A 21,574-nucleotide genomic window follows, 5' to 3' on the forward strand; every position below is an offset into this window, starting at 1 on the left:
CTGCTTTTAATATTTTTTTCTTTGGATTTAATTTTTGTTAGTTTGATTAATGTTTGTCTTGGTGTGTTGGACTCTCTGTGCTTCCAGGACTTGGATGACTATTTCCTTTCCCATGTTAGGGAAGTTTTTGACTATAATTTCTTCAAATATTTTCTCAGACCCTTTCTTTTTCTCTTCTTCTTCTGGGACCCCTATAATTCGAATGTTGGTACATTTAATGTTGTCCCAGAGGTCACTGAAATTGTCTTCAATTCTTTTCATTCTTTCTTCTTTATTCTGCTCCTCAGCAGTTATTTCCACCATTTTGTCTTCCAGCTCACTTATCTGTTCTTCTGCCTCAGTTATTCTGTTATTGATTCCTTCTAGTGTATTTTTCATTTCAGTTATTGTGTTGTTCATCTCTGTTTGTTTGTTCTTTAGTTCTCCTAGATCTTTGTTAAACATTTCTTGTATCTTCTCAATCCATGCCTCTATTCTTTTTCCAAGATTCTGGATCATCTTTACTATCATTACTCTGAATTCTTTTTCAGGTAGTTTGCCTATTTCCTCTTCATTTATTTGGTCTTGTAGGTTTTTACCTTGCTCCTTCATCTGTGACATATATTTTTGCCCTCTCTCTCTTTTTTTTTTTTTTTTTTTTTAATGAGTGGGATTGTGTTCCTGTCTTACTGGTTGTTTGGCCTGAAGCTTCCAACACTGGAGTTTGTAGGCTGTTGGGTAGAGCTGGGTCTTGGTGCTGAGATGAGGACTTCTCTGAGACCTCACTCGGATGAATATTCCCTGGGGTCTGAGGTTCTTTGTTAGTCCAGTGGTTTGGACTCCGAACTCCCACCACAGGAGCTTTGGCCTGACCCCGGGCTCGTGAACCAAGATCCCGCAAGCCACGTGGAGTGGCAAAAAAGAAAAGGGGAGAACAATAACAAAGTAAAAAATAAAATTAGACTAGGAAACTAATAGATATGTTAGAAAGAATATAAAAATAAAAATATAGATGAATCAACAACCACTGGAAGGTACAACAGTACCATTATAGTAAAAAACAGGAGGAGGGAAAGGAAAAAAAAAAAAGAAAAGAAAAAAAGGGGGGGAAGGCCTTGGCTGTGGAGGGCAGGGCCTAAGCAAGCACAAGGTTTGAGTGGTGGGCGAGACCTATGCTTAGGACCCAGACAGCTGGAAAAGGCCCTGGGGGCTGTGTGGGGTGGGACTTAGGCTCAATGGAACAGAAGGGGCCCTGGTGTGCCCCCCACCCCTGGTCTCAGAGGGCAGGGGACCTTACCTGGGAGCCCAGCAGGCTTCCTGGCCTCAAATGGGCAGGGCAAACACCCTCCTCTCCTCTCCTGCTCCTCTGGTTCTGGAGGGCCCCTCCCACCTGTCTCTCCTGATCTTACTGGCCTCTGGGGTGCTGATCCTGTCTGGCCTCCACTTCTACTCCCACCCTCAGTCCCCCCACGTCCTACCGGTTCACTTGGGAGTTCCTCCTGTCTCTTTGGGCGTCAGGGTTCCCCACCAGCGGCCAGCAGGTGCCCTAGTTGTGGGGAGACGCTAACTCGTCGTCGTTCCACACTGCCATCTTGACTCCATCCCCCATCCCTTAGTTTGGTTTTAAAGGTAAAGAACTTTTGGTTTTTGATGCCTTTCTCATTTAGTAATTAAATGTTACCAAACACTTAGTGAAACATTCAATAAATAGTTTATCAATTGATTGTTTTACATTTCTTTGAACTACTCTTAAACACTGACTTGTTATTCCTAGTGAATTAGGAATACTGTAATTTAAAAATTAATTCTTAATAGTTAAATTAAATTGTGGCATTTGCATCTCAGTTATTTTTCTTAGAGAAAATTCAAAAGAGGAGGTTTGATATACTCTAAGATTAAATGGAAATATTGAAATTGATTGACTTTAGAACCACAAAGTTAATAAAATTAAAGACTAACAAAAACTATCTTCTCAATAAAAGAGTCAATTTATTATCTATTTTAAATTATTTTCATTTAGTGTTAGCAGATAGGTTGGTAGTCAGAAAGGCAGACAGTTGTCATTAGTCATGCATAATTAAAGCAAAATATTGTCCAGGAGTTTAGAGTTAATATAGCGTAGAGAAAAATATCTGACATATAATGTATACATAAATTAGTACTAATGGTATAGTTATACAACTTTGATTAAAAATAAAATAGTATATTATGTAGAGTTATTGAACTGTTTTATGAAGAAATGAAAATTGAATACTTAAAATTTACTTGGCATAGTAGTTTATATAATGAACTATAAATGTATTAATTTAATGTAAATACTCTTAAAACAAATATATAAAATAAATTCTTGCTAATGGTTTTACATATATAGAAAAACTAGACCTTGGTACAGTTTTTCAATTTTTTTTTAATGTTCAAGAAGAGAGTTTTCTAAGAAGAAATAAAATACTGGCATTTTAAATGATGAATTTTGCCAGTAACAAAAAAGTCTATATATTATTAAACATTTTATGGGTGTCAGTAGGGTCTATATTTTCTGTTATTAAAAATAATTTCTCAATTTAAATATAAAATATAACATTATAAAAAACTTAAAGTTTGAGGAATTTTAAATATTACTATAAAATTATTTAGTATCCGTATATTATTTTACTTTGAATAATAAACAGTAAAAGACATTCTAGGATAATGGATTTCTAAAAACAAAAATGTCATTATTGTTAAAATATATTTAATTATTGTTAGTATTAGTTTTTCTACATTCAAAAGCCTTCAATTTAGAGTCTCTAGTTATTTAAAAATAAACTAAATAATTCCATTAAAGTAGAAGTCAAATTTGATTATAAATATATATTATAAATTTTGAATTAAAATTTAAACATATTTATTTCATACTTGCAAAATAATAATTGTGTATTAAAATATTACTTATATGTTTTCTTATTTAAATATCACAACATACTTATGAGGGAAGCAGGACAAGTTTTAAAATTTCAATTTTACAAATGAATAAACACAGGCTTAGATGCTTAAAGACTTCTTATTGGTTATGAATAATAATTATGTCTTGATAATATTAAAGCTTGGACAGGAGCTCAGTCTGAATTCTTGTTTAATATACTTTCTTCATATTACTGATTACATAGACATAAACTATTTAGTGGTATAGAGTTTAATTTAAAGGGACTCTAGAACATTTCATTTTGGCCTCCATATTGAATATACCTGTCATAACTAAGTGATACCTGTAACTTCCAGGGACCACTTTTTCCTATTTTGATCTATTCTCCATCACATTTTACCCATTCCCACTGAAAAAATATGTGTTGAGTAAATAATGGAAGCTTCTAAGAAGAAATGAAATCACATGAAGAAAAGAAAATTAGGGAAAAAATAATGAAGTGAACATGACAATCTTTTCCTACTATTACACTATTGCCATTCTCTTTTGTCATTGTCATTTTTCTTCTTTTTTGCTTTGATGACTTCTTCCCTTCACTCTGCACCCCAAAAGAAGAAAGTACCTGGAGATGATGAATAACTCTAAATGCTGGTTCTTTAGCCAGTTGCACAATGGAGAAATAATCTTAACCACCTCACTTAATTTGGGGTTAGGAAGTTGGAGGGAGATAATTCTTTACAGAAAGTAGTGCTTACGTAGCAGTAGTTTGAGAGAGATAGAACAGACTATTCAAGTAAAGAGAACTTTAAATTCTACAGGGTCTGTTTTTCGTCTTTTTATTTTGTTTTGTTTCGACTAGGTATTTTACATTCATCACAAGTTTAAAAAATATGTATTATTTAAGGTGGTTTTTATTAAGCATATATTTAACTTTAACAACAGATTTTCCTTCCCTTATTAGTTAAAAAATCAAAAACAAACTACTTAAACATAAAAAAAATGAAACATTCCTTTTGGAGAAATAAAACATCCAGTTTGTATAGGTAATTTCCAGTAATAAAATAAAGGACTTTGATCACTCTTTATCATCACTTCCTCCAATGGTGTTATGGGGAAAGCTAATCTATACAATATTAGTACAAAATAAGCTCTTTCAGGTGACCTGTATTTAATCAACACTCTATTTCTTCTAAAAAATTCTAACTGGTGCCCTCAGCAGGCAGTAAACTTCTCTTTAATATGTATGTGGAAGTTTCTTCCTGTGAGTTGAATTCTGAGGTTAGCAGAGTCAGTTAAAATATGAAATATTTTTTGAAAATACTTGATAAAGACTATTGTTAAAAATAATTATGTTTGAATAGATGTAGATAGAGTAACTAACATATTTGTTGTAAAATAATTAAAATCTAGATGCAGTCTATATTTAGAATGCTTCACAAATGTCTTTAAATTTTCATTCCACTTTGAAGAACAAGAAACTGAAAGTCTGATCATCTTAATTTGAGCACTATGGGGTACAAGAAAGACAGTGTGGAACTTTAATCAGAAGTGGTATTTGCTGTTTTGTTGACAGAAAAATTAATTTTTAGGAGATTTTTTAAATTGCAGGACTTCTCAATATTTAACATGATGATGTTAAATATTCATTTTACCAAATATGTAGCTTTATCAAAACCATTTTATCTTGGATTCTTTTTTTTTCTAAGAAGTACCTTCAAATCAGTGTTTTGTGTAACTTACACATACATTAGAAGGTTTGCCTATTAAATTTTATTATAAAAAGTGATCAAACTTACAATATCTTTAACACATCATGTTAGGTGCCAAAATCACAAAACTAATCTCCACACTGGTTATGAACTTAAATGACAACAAATCTGTAAAATGGTAGTAAGAAAGTTATGTGTTTCCATAGCCATTTATTTACGTCCTAGTTGTGGTGTATTCAGGCAGTTCACTTAACATTTCAAAGCCATGTTATCGATAAAGTGGGGATTAATCTATACTTCACAGAATTTCTATGAGGATAAAAGAGGAAATTTACATAAAGCACTTCATGGCAGTGAAGGATAGTAAGCCATTGATAAGTTTTTATTATTATTACTATTATTATTATTGTTTTAACTTTACAGTTAGCTAATTATTTCAGAAAATAGTCTCAAATGAAAAACGAAAGAAATCTGAAAACACAAAAGACACAAGGTAAAAATCCAGAGAATTACTACGAAGAACTGAAGAGTAAGAACAGCGAAAGAGATGAGCTCTAAGAAAACATAAACGTTACCTGCCTTGCAATTTTGCCTAAGGTGGAACTACATTCAAGAATAATTTTATTTGTATCTCATTATTGTCAATGAACATTTATTAGGCTTACCTATGTTCATGCTCTTGTAAGGGTTCATTAAATAGACACAATACTTACCCTTTAGAAGAATGTAATGAGATGTATTCTTTCTATGTATAACCTTCCTTTCTATACTAAGTTTGTATGTTGGAAAACTGTTCTGTGTTGCTGTGGAATATTATAAAATAGTAAAAATTTCTCCTCTCATTACAGATGAGATAAAACTCTCCCTCTCGCTTTGAGAAATAGTCTTTAAGTACTAGAATCCTCTACCATGATTTAGTTGATTCCTTGAAGAGCCATAAAGCATATCTTCAGTTACACAAGCAGTCACAATTTGACTGTGTAAAGGAAAAAATGGATTTGAGGAACGAATAATAAATATATATCAATGTATAAAAAGAGAAGAGGAGAGAAAATAGTGGTATGGAGAGAACTCTTAGGTGCTATCTAAACTCATACCTACTTTATTCTCATCTGTTAACGATCTCTTCAGGAAGCTGGCTGTTTCCCTGTTGTATTCTCAGCACCTAGCGCAATGCCTTAATTTAGTTTACTGCATTGAATTAAATTGAATTGAACTGATTACTATTCATTGCTTTTTGTCTTTAATATAATTTTCCAATGCTGATCTCATGTACTTGGTAAATGTTGACATATCCTACACTGCAAACTTTGGTTTGCTTAGGCCTAGTCATAAACCTTTTACATATGTGGTCTTGTCATGGTTTGGATCACATGATTTAAAACAGGAAAACACAATTCAAAAAAGTATAACAGTAAAGAGCTTGGAAGTCAGAAGAAAAACATTTTCATGTTTTATATTGAGACATACTTTTTAAAGAACTTGCATAATTTATTCTTTCTTGTGATCTTCAGAAAGGCTCAATGTGGGGAGAATTGTAAAAGAAATAAAATAACCAAGGTCATGTAGCTATAAAGTAAACAACCTAAAATGGAGATATCCTGTCTCCTAATCTATTGTTTTTATGAAACTAAAAAAGTGAAGGGTTTATTTTAATGCACAAAAAATATGTTAGTACTTTTAGAATTTAATATGTTAGATTATTTTCCAATTATAGGCTATTTTCTCAGTACTCATTATTCTCTTTTTTTTCTTAAGGTAGAGTTCCAAAATAACTAAGTACTTACATTCTATATATTTGTATCACATTCATTACAAACTTATAGTACATATAATAATTTTGTCATAATACCCTGTGGGCTTCAGGGTAATAACTAATTTTATTTCATAAATGCCTACAGCTTATTTATGTATAATTAATCTCTTTTTTTCTTTTGGGGCTATACTTCTTCCTGATAATCTTCATGAAAACAAAGGTCCTGGGGGTGGGGGTCAGCAAATGTTCAAACATACCCACATGGCCATCATATACCTCTGAAAGACCACTTGAATTGTGCAGTCTTAGCACTGTTGATGTTTTGGGCTGGTTAATTCTTTGTAGTGGGAGCTGTACTGCATGTTGTAGTTGTTTAGCAGTATCCTAGACCTCTATCCACTGGATACCAGTAGCACCCAACCCCCTGAGTTATAACAATCAAAAAGGTCCCCACATACTGTCAAATGTCCCTGGTGGGCAAAATAACTCTAGAATATATTTAGTTAACTGCTTCATCACATAGATTTTATATGCATGTTCCAGTTTTGTTTTATTTATCCTTTAATATAGATTCAAATTTCATAGTTAAGCTGTATTATTTCTCTAATCAAATAAATAAAATTTGATTAAAACAGTAAATAAAACTAAAACTTTTGTTTACACACAGAATATATATTCTAGTTTTTACATGCATTTTAGCTCACTGAATTTCTTTTCTTTCTGTGAACTGCAATAATGAAATAGATGTTAGGAAACAAATTATGTTTGATATGTATAAAGTATTGAAGTTACATCATTAGAGTAATTATAATTCATAATTCAGTTTTAGCTTTAAATGTGCACTTTCTATCTCCTCATCCATTTAAACTAGATACATTACATAAACAAACAAAAGGCACATTCTTGTTCTCCACTGTTGAGGGTGGGGTAAAGGAAAAGGATCTGGCCAGCTGGTGCAGAGTTAAAATTTACAGTAAATGGCAGTAAAAACAGACGTGTTTGGAATCTTCAGCTGGATGAGCATTGTGTGAACACTTTTCTGATATTTCTTGATAATATCATGTTGGTCTGAAGAGCCCTTAGCAGATACTAATTATCATCTGGTGAACACTCTTCAGTGGGAAAGGTGAAAATCTATTCAGTATGTGCAATGCATGCTCAATTGTTAACCTAAACTACAAGCTACTAAGCCTTAATGTTTTGGTGATAGTTTAGGTGTAAACAAGACAGATGCTGTACATTGTTTTATAAAATTTATGTTTCCCAGTGATAGCATTCCAATTTCTATTATTTGTTTAAGAGTGGGTCAAATAGTTTAACTCTGTTTATTGCAGTTCATGTTATTGTGCGATTACCATATAAAATTCAACATACAGACTTCCAGATTGCTCTTCATATAATTTTAAGCTATTATTTAATTTTCAGAAAAAATAATATTCACTAGATTTCCATGAAAGTTTAATGTTTTACAATTAATGTGTATTTTTGATAAATTAGAGTAGACATTCTTAAGTGAGCAAATTTTAAGCACCGTATGTGAAATAGAGTACACTAATACCCAGAGTAAGTTAAGTTAGTGTCCTGATTTTTGAATTGTATTCTGGACATCTGTTCATTTATTCATTCATTCAATAAATAAATATTTCTTCAACACCTAATATATGCCAGCTGTTTAACTATCATTTCATTTTGCTGCAAATAAATAAAATAATTGGTTTTCATGAATTCGATCTGAATTACACTCATGCTATTATTTTATTCAAATCATGTAAGTGAAATCAGTTACTCCAACAGTAAATGAAATTATATTAATAATGGTGTGCATGTTAAACTTGTACACAAGGGGAGTATTTAACTTATCTAGTAAAAAAAAAAATGGACCTGATCATAGGTTTATTTTTCATAAGGCTTCAGCTTCATTTGAGGGCATACTAACTGTGATGAACTGTATGTAGAATTGACAGACTGCCATAATGAAAGATTGCCGAACATTTGAGAAAACCGAAAACCTAAAGTAGATAATGAGGGAAAAAAACACGAAAAACATAAAAATATATTAAATTGTAAATAGGAAGAAATATATGCATTTTAACTACACTTACAGACTTAGATATATAAGTCTTGTAAGGGATTATCTGAAAAAAATAGGAATGGCTATGAAGTTTCTGGGAAAATTCACTAGAAGTAAAATGAGAGAGATAAGTTTTTAAAGAAAGAGAAAATATAGTTTAATATAAAGAAAAAGATGAAGTACTTCATATAAAATGTATCATTTTACTGGCTATTGTAACATGTTTAACCGTATGTTGCATAAAATGCTGTTTCTTGCTGTATACCTGAGTGGAGGCCGAAGTATCATTTTTGAAAACACAGAAGCTGTCAGGACTTTAACTTGATGGCTTGAAAGGCAGCAGTGTTCCTCCTTCATTCATTTCATCCAGGCTGCAAGCATTCTTTGAGTGCCTCCTAAATACATACAGTTCTACTAGGTATTGAGGGAAAGTTGTAAAGATGTTGTCCAGTAGAATAGTATTTGATTTGTAACAGTAAGAAACACACCCATGGAAGAGTTATCAGTGCAGTACATATCAAATGTGTAATAAAGACAATACAGATACTTAAATTGAGAGAAGAGGGAGTACATGTGATATAGAAACTTAGAAGCAAAGTAAGATTTGAGGTGGATCCTGGGGTATGTGTAGAATTTGAGTAAGGACAGAATATAGATTAGTCTTGGTTCTGTTAGATAATGTTGTCTAACTTTGCCTTGGGAAATTCATTCCTTTGGCCTTGGGAAAAGCATTTATAACTACTTCAGGTTTCACTTTTTCATCTGTAAAATGATGGAATTTAAAAAATTCTATATTTCAAGGTTTTCATGTTGAATTAATCTTGCATTTCAGCTTCAGCTAAGTTTCTCTTTGCTGATTACTGTTTCTTCCAACAACATATCCAAGACAAGTCCCAATTTCGTGAAATTTCCATTTCAATATCATGGACTTGGTACACATACATTATGCTTTTTTTGGGGATTATTATTGACTCTGTTGACAATATCCTGATATCCAAATAATATTTCTATAGATTTCAATTAAAGACATATGTATTGGCTTAAGCTTTTCCTGTATCTTTTTCTTATCTCTATTTAATTAGGAATGACTTTGAAATCTGTTACGATTCCTCATTTTCATTACTGGCAACACAGTGTTCTAGTATTTATCTCTTCCTTTATGAACACTTACTTATTCCTTTATGAGCACTTCCTATATACACCTATTCCTGGCTTATTTTTCTATGTCTCCATGCTCTCTTGTTAGTTGAAGAGAAAAGTAGTTGATTGGAAAAGATTCATACTTGGCCGTGTCCCAAGATATGGCAGAAAGAATTATGTATGGAAGTGAAGATGAGTGTTGATTTATTATTTAATCCCTCTTCAGGCTTATTGTCAGTCCATAAAAGTATTCTGATTCTGTGACTTGATCTGAAATTCATTGTATTACTTCATGCTTAAACTTCTGGGCACCTAGCCTAATGAGATGGGAGCATTTCCTAGAGAGTACCCAAAGCATCCTAACATGAACTTTTCAATTCTTCAAGAATTTTCAAAAGAGAGAGAATGACATGTTACTATTAGAGATGCTTTGTCAACAATAAGAGATGATGGATGAATTATAGCCCCATATCTTAAACAAAAAACACTATCCAATGAATTCAGGCAGCTACATCATCAGATAATTTGAAAAATCTCCACATCTTTGGACCTATATGAGCCAATGCACCCAACTACATAAAACCTCTATAGTAAATATTTATACTTGTCAAACTATTGCTTGAGGGAAAAAGGGTTCTTTAATTAAAACAACAAACAAACACAACAACGACAATAAAACAACCTGCAAATGTGTATCCCTCTTCAGTAGGCATCACCAATTCATTGTCCCTTAGCAGTTTAATTACATTCTAATCTTAGAAAATGCCACCTTGCCTTAAATATGACCATTTATAATCAGAGGTCTGAACTGGATGGTGTGAGGTTATAGCATATACTGTTAGATCTATAAATCTGTATACTGTATAGTATAGATCATATACTACTTTTAGGGAGCTGTATCTGTAGACCTTCAAATGAGCACTCATCCTGATTAATTTGGAGCACCTAAAGAAACACTGTATTAAAACTGTCCTCTCTCTCTCTCTCTGTCACACACACACACACACACACACACACACACACACAGACACACACACAAACATGCCTCTTCTCTGAAAAAATTTTTAAAGATAAATTAATATATAAACTATAGAGTCCACTCTACACCCTACCACTCTACATAGGAATTGTAAAGTAACAGAACTTAGTTATGGAAGAAAACAAATCAACAAATGTGTTACAGACATAAGCATTCTAGAATTTCTAAGTGAGAGAGGAGTTTATCAAATCCAAGTCATGGTGGTAGGGCTTGGTACACTAATGTTTGAAGTGGTGTTTGAGCCCTGAGACGACCTTGACATAAGACCACAGTGGTAACAGAATTTTTTAATAAATTCACTGGCAAACCCCTAAGAGGTTAGATTGTATGCATTTTTATGTAAACATTCAGAAATGAACGCTATGGGAAGATTCAAATAAAATATGGCTAATGTGAAAATGTGCTTTTATATAGTCAAATATTTGTAGCCAAAATATCATGATATCTGCAAAAATACAAAATAACGTGCAAAATTTTTCTAAATAAAACTCTCTTTTCTGATCAATCATCTTTTTGAGGAAGAAATTTACTAAGTTTGCCTGGACTGTATCCTTTAGCACAAAGGAAAATTGTTTTGAAGAAATATTATGAGAAAAATGTTTCATTGTAAGACTATAATTAAATCATTCAAACAAAATAGTGTGTGTTTTTGTTTGTCTTTAATTTTGTGTTGTTTTTGAAAATATATTTTTGTAAAGTAAGTATTTTACAATTATTTTCTATTAATAGGTTGCTAATCTAACTTTTATGACATATGTAATTCATAGGAAGAATAAGATCTGAATAATGCATAAAGTCTCTTTTGTTTAAAATAATCCCTTGCTTAAAAAATCAATGTGAAACTGATAAACAGAAGATACAGTGGTCAGCAACACATAATATGCCCCTTTTAAGATACAGTATGACCTTGCAAGGTATAATATAGTCCTAGGCTACTCTTTCTTGTGTACATTCACAAGAGAATTTCTAGTAAATAGCAGTCGATTTTAATGTCTCATTACTCTTTCCACACTTTTTCTGTTTTGCTAAAGGATCTTCACATAGGCATAAGAAATTCTCTGGTGAATTCTGCTGGGGTTCCCTACAAGAAAATAATTCATCAATCTTTCAGTCCCTTAAATTTATCTGGAGAGTTATGGATAGCATGCTGGGTAGCAGTACATGGAACAGATCATCTTGAAAAATAATGCCATCTCCATAATTTGGAGGTTGCTATTTCCCAGTGGGAGTGACCAGTTTAGTCTGTATAGATACGGCCCTATTTGGGATTGCTGCTGGCAGAGAAAAATCACATTCTTCTTGGTTTCCATATTACTTTAAATGTATTTCAGTGGCTGAGACTTTAATTATGTCAAAAAGAGTACATATAATCACTAATTCTAAAGTTCTAATAAAAATGGACAAAAGAAAGGAATTTCACAGTTAAATGTATCATTCTCTTATTAAAGCTCTCTAATGTATGAAGGTATTACAGGATTCCAAGATTATTAAATAATATTTTATGCTGTATATGCTGTGTCTTTAGGCACAATGGCAAATAAGAAAGTAGATGGTCTTCATTGGCTTGTTTTGCATATTTTTTTTTAGATATGATTATTTATTACCTGAAAGTACGGATTTGTATTTCATTGTCCCAAATTAAACAAAATAACAGTTAAATTACCAAACAATTATTTATTTTAACAACCATGATTTCTCTTTTTCTGACTGTCAAAATATGCATGTATATGTTAAGGCTTAAAATCATTTTCTTCTTACTAATTAGAGAGAAAAGTAATTAGTTACAATTCAAGGATAGTGTATTAGTCTGAGTTCTCTGGAGAAATGGAATCAATGGGATATATGTATATATCCTGTATATGTGTGTATATCCTGTGTGAATGTATCTATTTATCTATTGATCTATCTACCCACCAATGTTGCAGTCTTGAGGAGAATTCTTTCTTTGGGAAACCTCAGTCTTTGTTCTGAGTGCTTTCAACTGATTGGATGAGGCCCACCCACTTTATAGAGGGTAATCTGCTTTACTCAGTCTACTGTTTTAAATGTTAATTACACTTGAAAAGTATTTTTACAGCAAAATCTAGACTGTCTTTGACCAAACAACTGGGTGCCATAGCCCAGCCAAGTTGACACATAAGATTAACAGACTCAAGTAGTAAAAAGCAAGTTTTGTCATCTCTGAGATCAATGCACATCTCCCAAGTACTGAATGGAATATTTGGGGCATTTGTAAGAAAAGGAATCAGATATCAAAATGAATCTGACTTCTTTCTAGGAAACATGGTGTATTATTTCTTTCTTTTTCTTTTTTATCTTCTTCTTTTTTTTTAACCTATGCTTCTTTGCCTGACCTACATTTCTCCTCTCTCTTTTTCCCTATTTAAACTCAATCCAATTTAAACTTCAGTATAAATATTAAGTATTATTTACTATTCCATGCTCACATTCATCTCTCAACAATGTTCAAAGGTAGCTATTTAGTAATCTATAAAAGTAATATGTTAACACAAAAAAGCATTAAATATATACTAAATAGAAATTACATTGTGGTTCTTTTTGTCCTAACATTATTTATTTGTTAAGACAAAACAATATTTGTTAAGATATTTTATTTTTTTAACAGAAATTATCAGGAATATTTTTAGAAAAGCTCATTAAATGTTTTATGAATGCATAGATACCTTAAAAATTGCTTGGGCTTCCCTGGTGGCGCAGTGGTTGAGAATCTGCCTGCCAATGCAGGGAACACGGGTTCGAGCCCTGGTCTGGGAAGATCCCACATGCCGCGGAGCAGCTAGGCCCGTGAGCCACAACTACTGAGCCTGCGCGTCTGGAGCCTGTGCTCCGCAACAAGAGAGGCTGCGATAGTGAGAGGCCCACGCACCGCGATGAAGAGTGGCCCCCACTTGCCACAACTAGAGAAAGCCCTCGCACAGAAACGAAGACCCAACACAGCCATAAATAAATAAATAAAACTAAAAAAAAAAAAAAAAAAAAAAAAATTGCTTAAAGTCACTAAATTTTCATATTGCTATATAAACAAACTCATATGCTTTCTTTGGGGAGATGAACATTTCTGAGATACTTATCAGGAACTTTTATTTATTCAGTTTTTTTGTGTGTGTGTTAGAACAGATTCAGAATGATAGAACCTCTCCAGTTATACCAAGCTCTTTGACCCTCTTTGATCATTATTTAAAATACTTCATTCCATCCATGAAACACTAAAGTTATAGACCAGTACTCTATAAAGTATTCAGTGTGTGTTACTAATATTATCATTAATTGTATTTCCTTGTTTTCTTCTCACAAGACATTCTGTGTGTTTTCACTTATATTTATTAAATTTTAAATTATACAGTTATTTGTGTGAATATTTATCTAATGCCAGTCTCACTCATTAGACTTCTACAGAGCAAGAGCCACAGTTTACCCATATCCACTCAACACCTATCACACGGCCTAGCACATAATAAGCTTTCAATTAAATTTATTTTAATTAAATTTAAGAATGGATTATACATGTTTTATAGTTTTAGAGAGCAAAGACAAGAGGAGTACATTAATTTATTGATATCATAGAGCTAGGAAATGGAAGAGATTGGTTTTCTGCATGTTTGGCTGCAGTTTATAATTTTTTGCACCATGTCTTGCTGACTCTTTTTGTCAGTCCATAGCCAAATATTTTATTAATAAATAAATACATGGGATGAAAAGTTTTATCATTTATCATAGGGCAAAGTATTCTGAAGATATGCCTTATTTGGAAGAGCAGCAAAAGACTTATGCTTGTTAATTAAATAGAAGAACAAGAGAAAAGCATTTATTGCTATTTTTGTGTAGAATGTATGTGACAAAAGCTTTCAGCACTTGTCTACATTTGCCTAAAACCTGCAATATCTGCTACCTAACTGCTCTCCCTGCTAAGCTTTTCTACCGGGACACTCCAACAATCATTTCTCAACACAGTAGCAAAATGTTGAACAATCCTTTCTTAATGCCTAAGTCAGAAAATGTCAATCCTCTGCTCAGACTCTTCTAATTACTTTCCCTCTCATCAGATGTAAGATCCAAAGACCTTAAAATGCCTAAGAAGGCCCTGTATAATCTGCCGGCAATTTATTTGATTTCATCTCCTACAGCTCTGCCTCTGATTTTTGCCATCCTAGCTAACCATGCTCTTGCCTCAAGACCTTTGCACATGTTACTCTTGAAACATTGTTTCCCTAATCATCTCCATGGCTTGCTTCCTTCCTTCTGGTTTCTAATCAAGGGTCACTTTATCAAATTACACTTTTCTGACCAGTGCTTATCACCACTTGACGTATTATATTTGTATATATTTATTTGTTTACTTTTGGATGTAGTATATAAGCTCATAAAGGGAGGGATTTTGTTTGATTTGTTTGCTGCTGTATCCCTGGCAGTTAAAAAAGCATCTGATACGAAGTGTGCAGTAAATATTTGTTGAATGAATGAATGGATATTTGAGAGAAGGTTTAATAGGTGTGCTCTCTATTCATACCTCTAGATACGTCAAACTTATTCCTCACAGTAAGTTATAACATCAGAACTAAAGAATTTGGGTAATTTTAGCTTAATTACCTACAGAAATAAAAATACTTACTGAAACTCAGTTTAATGTGTAAATTTTATACTCCATAAGTCATCATGTCTTGGAAGCATCTAAATTTCCACCCTGGCAAAATCGTTTACTTTTTGACAATGAGCGAATTACCTAAATTTGCTCTCTTTTGTCAAAAATAAAATGATACTAAAACTATGTTAAAACCCTCTCTTTTATTCATTTAGTCAACAAATAGTATTGATTAAAATAATACTACGTGTCCGTGTACTAAAATACTGTTTTACAGAATTGTTTTATAGAATAATATGTAAAGTATTTGGTTCAGAATAAGATCTTAATAATCAAAAATTATTTGTATTTGCAATGATTCAAAGAAATTGTAGACTGTAATTTAATGGTCAAGTCTAACTGTTCTTTCATAGCAAGGGTCTAGTGACATCTACTGCATCTTTCTTTCACCTGAACCAGAGAGAGTATCAAGTAGTGATTAAGAGCATGAGCTCTGGAGTGGAAGTACTGAATTTGATTCTGGCTCTTGCACCCACTGGCTGAGTAATTTGGGGCAAGTGTTTTGTTTTATTTATTTTTAACTTCTCTGTCTTCATTTTAATTTGTCTGTAATGAGGATAGAGAAACTAGCACCTATATAATTTCATGTCATGCAGATTAAATGAATCAATATAACTAAAGTACTTAGAAGAGTGCCAGCTGATAAAAGCATTCTTTGTTAGCTGTTATGTGCCTTATATTTTATTGCATTTAATTTCTACTCTTACACAATACTTCAAGGCTTTTGAAAGCAGATGGTATTTAAATCTGAGACAAAAATAAAGCTAAGGTCATTTAGTGATATTTATGAACTTCCCATCAAGTGCTTAATATTTTTAATCCTTTTAATGTGGCTTTTGCTAATATGTATAATGAAAATATTTCCCCATATTCTGTTATTACTGATGAATCTTTATTGAGTGGAGAATTATCACACTACTGTTGTGTTTTGTATTAAAACAAATTGACAGTGAATATGGAGTGGACAAAGGGTCTTTTTAATTTCATTTTGTCATTCAGTACACATTTATTGATCACCTACATTGTGATGAGCACTGTGCTAATATTTGGGTTACAAAATAAATAACACAAAATAAAGAATATTAATAAATAATGACACTCTAAGTCTTTTGGAAGCTTACTCCTATTTGATAAAGGCAACAACAAATGGATATGAAAAGTTCTAAAGTGAAAAATGATCAACCTGTTTTTCAAAGCAAACAGGCAAAGCTTCATAGAGAAGGCAATGATGGAGCTGATTTTTAAATAAGTAAGAGTTCTTTACGCAGGCTAAAGGGAAAGAGATTCTAAGATAAGGATGTAAGGAATGGAGATATAAAACAATAGCATGATTTTGGGTCAAAGTTATTATATTATTATTAGGGTGTAATGTGTGGAGGAGGCATGGCCAGAAGTGAGGCTTGAAAACTAGACAAGGGCACTATCATAAAGGGATCTTTAAGACTGGTGATTATTTGGGTTTTAATTTGTTGTCTGTGAATTGTTCCAAGCATCAGAATGATCTGGTTAGGATTATATTTTAGAAGAGTAACTGATGGAAAGAAAGAGCAAAAGACTGGAAGTTGGATTGTTAGTTTAAGTTATTGCAAACAGTCAATGGGCAGACAAAATCAACTTTATTTTGTTGAATGGGATAAAATGCTTTCTATGATAAGATAACTGTAATCCATCTCATTGTAAAAATGGAATTTAAATATGTTAAGGACATAAGCACTTTATGACAAATACTGGGAAGAATTTTAGTAGGGTAGAAAATAATCAATATTTTGATTTCTTACTTTAAAACTTATATTTCATTTGCATAGCCTATTAATTTACTTTTATTTGTGATTTTGTTTTTTATAACGTATAGTTTTTTGTCAATAACTTGTTGAAACTTAGTTTAGAGAGTGTTGGGTTATAAAACTTAGTCTAGAAACATATTAGAAGTCTAGAATTTAGAGTTTCTTTTGATTAGTAGAATATTTACTTAGCAATTTTGTTGAAATGAAATGTTACTATCATATTTCATCACTGGATATGAAGAGAATTTTAGGCCAAGATAAAATATTTCTCTCATCTAAATGTATTTCTCCTATATTTAAAATTAATTTTTGGATCTTCTAAATGAATAGCAATTTTATTTTCTTATAGCCAAGAGAATTCTTCTACATTATTATGAAATAATACGATTTAGTAGTCGATGCATATTTGAATACTGTATTTGCACAATCTAATTTATTAAAACATAAATTGATGCCACATTACATTAAAATGTGCTGCCATCTTTTAGGAATTATTAGTGGTGGCATGACCATACCATTAACTCAGAAGCTTAGTAGAACTTGTGATGTGGAAGAATCTTTTCTGCTGTAGCTCATCCTGTTCCAGTAGAAATAGCACCATAAGCCTTTTACTCCTATACATTTCTTTAACAAATTTTAGGTCATTTACTAAATACATTATTTAAAATTTATTCTACTCACTTCTCAACCAATTAGAAAGCTCTACTGGGCTGGATGATCAGCATGGAAATTTAGACAATATACAGTTGATCCTTATTATTTTATCTGCAAATAGTATCCCATATTTGAAAATTCTCTTTATTTGTATCCCCCAAATCAATACTCAGGGCACTTAACAGTCATCTGTAGACAAATGCAGAGCAGCGAAAATTTGAGTCAATCAATGTGCACGTTCCCAGGTGAGGTCAAACAAGGTGAGTCTCTGTCTTATTTCAGCTCTCATACTGTAAACAAGTGTCCTTTTTGCAGTCTGTTTACAGTCTCATTTTTTTCATCGTTTTTATTCATGATTTCACTGTTTAAAATGCCCCCAAGCATAGTGCTGAAGTGCTGTAAAGTGTTCCTCAGTGCAAAAGGCTGTGATGTATCTTATGCAGAAAATACATGTCTTAGGTAAGTTTCATTCAAGCATGAATTATAGTGCTGTTCGCCGTGAGATCAATGAGTTAATGAGGCCTCAACTCATGTTAAGGCTGTGAGTTTTAATGCCTTAAAATGTTAAGGGTTCTTTAGACAAAAACTGACACACAAACATTATATGTTGATCAGGTGATGAAAATATTGGGACCAGAGGCCCCCAGGAACCTAACTTTGTATTTCCCCCTCAAGCAGTGGTTCACTATTTGCTAACTCATTGGTTGCAGCAACTTAATAAAACATAAACTGCCATGAATAATGAGAATAAACTGTATTTACTATTTCCAGCTAGTATCTTTGGCTATGTTAGGTAGAAGACACATAAGAGATGTTTTGCTTTCATACATAATATATTAAGCAAAGTTGAAAATATGTATGAATTCATACTGTGGGGTAGAAAATTCCTGAATCATATATCATATATCATCCTATGTAAAGTAGAAAAAACAGGTTTACAAAACCTAACAACAGATCTAAAATTTCTTACTCTCTTATCTTAAAATAAGATAGGTAATGTCAGAGATTGAAAGTTATAAAAAGGTATACATCTCAAAATTAATAACTGAAAAGCTAAGGCATTTGTAGCAGCCTAGATGCAGTAATCCCCCCTTGCATCCTGGAATATATATTTTGAATATGAACAATAAGGAACTCACATGTACATGGAAGAAGTTTTTTCTACCACATGTTTGTTACCAAAACAAAACAAAAGAAGAACACTGAATAAAATAAATTATTAATGAGACACATAGAATTAACTTGGGATCAGGGGCTAAATGTGGTGTACTGCAAAATCAGATTAAGATGCTATACTTAGGTAAATCTGAAAGGATAAATCTAGCTTTCCCTATAAATCTCCTATTAGCCTAAAACAAAGATAATTTAATGTCCAATTCAAATTTAAATTAAAAACCTTGATCAAGTTTATACTAATAACAAAAACGTATTTATCCAGACGTCACGTAATACAGAAATTAACATACTTCTTTTTAGAAATAATGTGAAGTGGCATAAAGCAGTACTATAAGTGATGTAATATTTGAGATTTTTAATGCATATAATTAGATACTGAGAGTTAATAATTATAGTAGGTATAGAGAAGACCTTCAAGATGGTGGAGGAATAAGATGTGGAGATCACCTTCCTCCCCAAAAATACATCAAAAATACAACTACATGTGGAACAACTCCTACAGAACACCTACTGAACGCTGGCAGAAGACCTCAGACTTCCCAAAAGGGTCTTGGTGCTCTGGCCAGGTGTCAGGCCTGAGCCTCTGAGGTGGGAGAGCCGAGTTCAGGACATTGGACCAGCAAAGACCTCCCGGCCCCATGTAATATCAATCGACAAGAGCTCTCCCAGAGACCTTCATCTCAATGCTAAGACCCAGCTCCACTCAATGACCAGTAAGCTCCAGTGCTAGACACCCCATGACAAACAACTAGCAAGACAGGAACACAACCCCACCCATTAGCAGATAGGCTGCCTAAAATCATAATAAGTTCACAGAAACCCCAAAACACACCACTGGACATGGTCCTGCTGACCAGAAAAACAAGATCCAGCCTCATCCACCAGAACACAGGCACCAGTCCCTTCCACCAGGAAGCCTACACAACCCACTGAAACAACCTTACCCACTGGGAGCAGACACCAAAAACAACCGGAACTATGAACCTGCAGCCTGTGAAAAGGAGACCCCAAACACAGTAAGTTAAGCAAAATGAGAAGATGGAAATACACAGCAGATGAAGGAGAAAAGTAAAAACCCACCAAACCAAACAAATGAAGAGGAAATAGGCAGTCTACCAGAAAAAGAATTCAGAGTAATGACAGTAAAGATGATCCAAAATCTTGGAAATAGATTGGAGAAAATACAAAACACGTTTAACAAGGACCTAGAAGAACTAAAGAGCAAACAAACAATGATGAACAATACAATAAATGAAATTAAAATTCTCTAGAGGGAATCAATAGCAGAATAACTGAGGCAGAAGAACGGATAAGTGACCTGGAAGATAAAATAGTGGAAATAACTACCACAGAGCAGAATAAAGAAAAAAGAATGAAAAGAATTGAGGACAGTCTCAGAGACCTCTGGGACAACATTAAACACACCAACATTGGAATTATAGGGGTACCAGAAGAAGAAGAGAAAAAGAAAGGGACTGAGAAAATATTTGAAGAGATTATAGTTGAAAACTTCCCTAATATGGGATAAGAAATAGTTAATCAAGTCCAGGAAGTGCAGAGAGTCCCATATAGGATAAATCCAAGAAGAGACATGCCAAGACACATATTAATAAAACTATCAAAAATTAAATACAAAGAAAAAATATTGAAAGCAGCAAGGGAAAAGAACAAATAACATACAAGGGAATCCCCATAAGGTTAACAGCTGATCTTTCAGCAGAACCTCTGCAAACCAGAAGGGAGTGGCAGGACATATTTAAAGTGATGAAAGAGAAAAACCTACAACTAAGATTACTCTACCCAGCAAGGATCTCATTCAGTTTCAAAAGAGAAGTTAAAACCTTTATAGATCATATCTTGGGTCACAATTCAAGCCTTGGTTAATTTAAGAAAATTGATATCATATCAGGTATCTTTTCCAACCACAACACTATGAGACTAGATATCAGTTACAGGAAAAACACTGTAAAAAATACAAACACACTGAGGCTAAATAATACACTACTAAAAAACCAAAGGAACACTGAAGAAATCAAAGAGGAAATCAAAAAATACCTAGAAACAAATGACAATGAAAACACGAAGACCCAAAACCTATGGGATGCAGCAGAAGCAGTTCTAAGAGGGAAGTTTATAGCAATACAATCCTACCTCAAGAAACAAGAAACGTCTCAAATAAACAACCTAACCTTACACCTAAAGCAATTAGAATAAGAAGGAAAAAAAATCCAAAGTTAGCAGAAGGAAAGAAATCATAAAGATCAGATCAGAAATAAATGAAAAAGAAATGAAAGAAACAATAGCAAAGATCAATAAAACTAAAAGCTGGTTCTTTGAGAAGATAAACAAAATTGATAAACCATTAGCCAGACTCATCAAGAAAAAAAGGGAAAAGACTCAAATAAACAGAATTAGAAATGAAAAAGGAGAAGTAACAACTAACACTGCAGAAATACAAAGGATCATGAGAAGTTACTACAAGCAACTCTATGCCAATAAAATGGACAACCTGTAAGAAATGGACAAATTCATAGAAATGTACAACCTTCCGAGGCTGAACCAGGAAGAAGTGGAAAATATAAATAGACCAATCACAAGCACTGAAATTGAAACTGTGATTTAAAATCTTCCAACAAACAAAAGCCCAGGACCAGATGGCTTCACAGGCGAATTCTATCAAACATTTAGAGAAGAATTAACACCT

The 21,574-nt window shown here is 32.8% G+C and overlaps 1 protein-coding gene and 1 long non-coding RNA gene across 2 annotated transcripts in view; one reads left to right on the top strand and one right to left on the bottom strand.

The window, feature by feature from the left end:
* The window catches only part of NEGR1 (neuronal growth regulator 1), an 897,772-nt gene that overhangs the window by 21,660 nt on the left and 854,538 nt on the right, over nt 1-21,574 (top strand). The window lies entirely within an intron of this gene.
* Nucleotides 50-20,715, bottom strand: LOC309641540. Its single transcript, XR_014252678.1, has 2 exons — nt 13,616-20,715; nt 50-13,302 (listed from the first exon to the last, which is right to left on the bottom strand). It is a non-coding gene; the product is annotated as an uncharacterized lncRNA (long non-coding RNA).

This window comes from Balaenoptera physalus (assembly GCF_965194825.1).
Source record: "Balaenoptera physalus genome assembly, chromosome: 1".
NCBI lineage: Eukaryota > Metazoa > Chordata > Mammalia > Artiodactyla > Balaenopteridae > Balaenoptera > Balaenoptera physalus.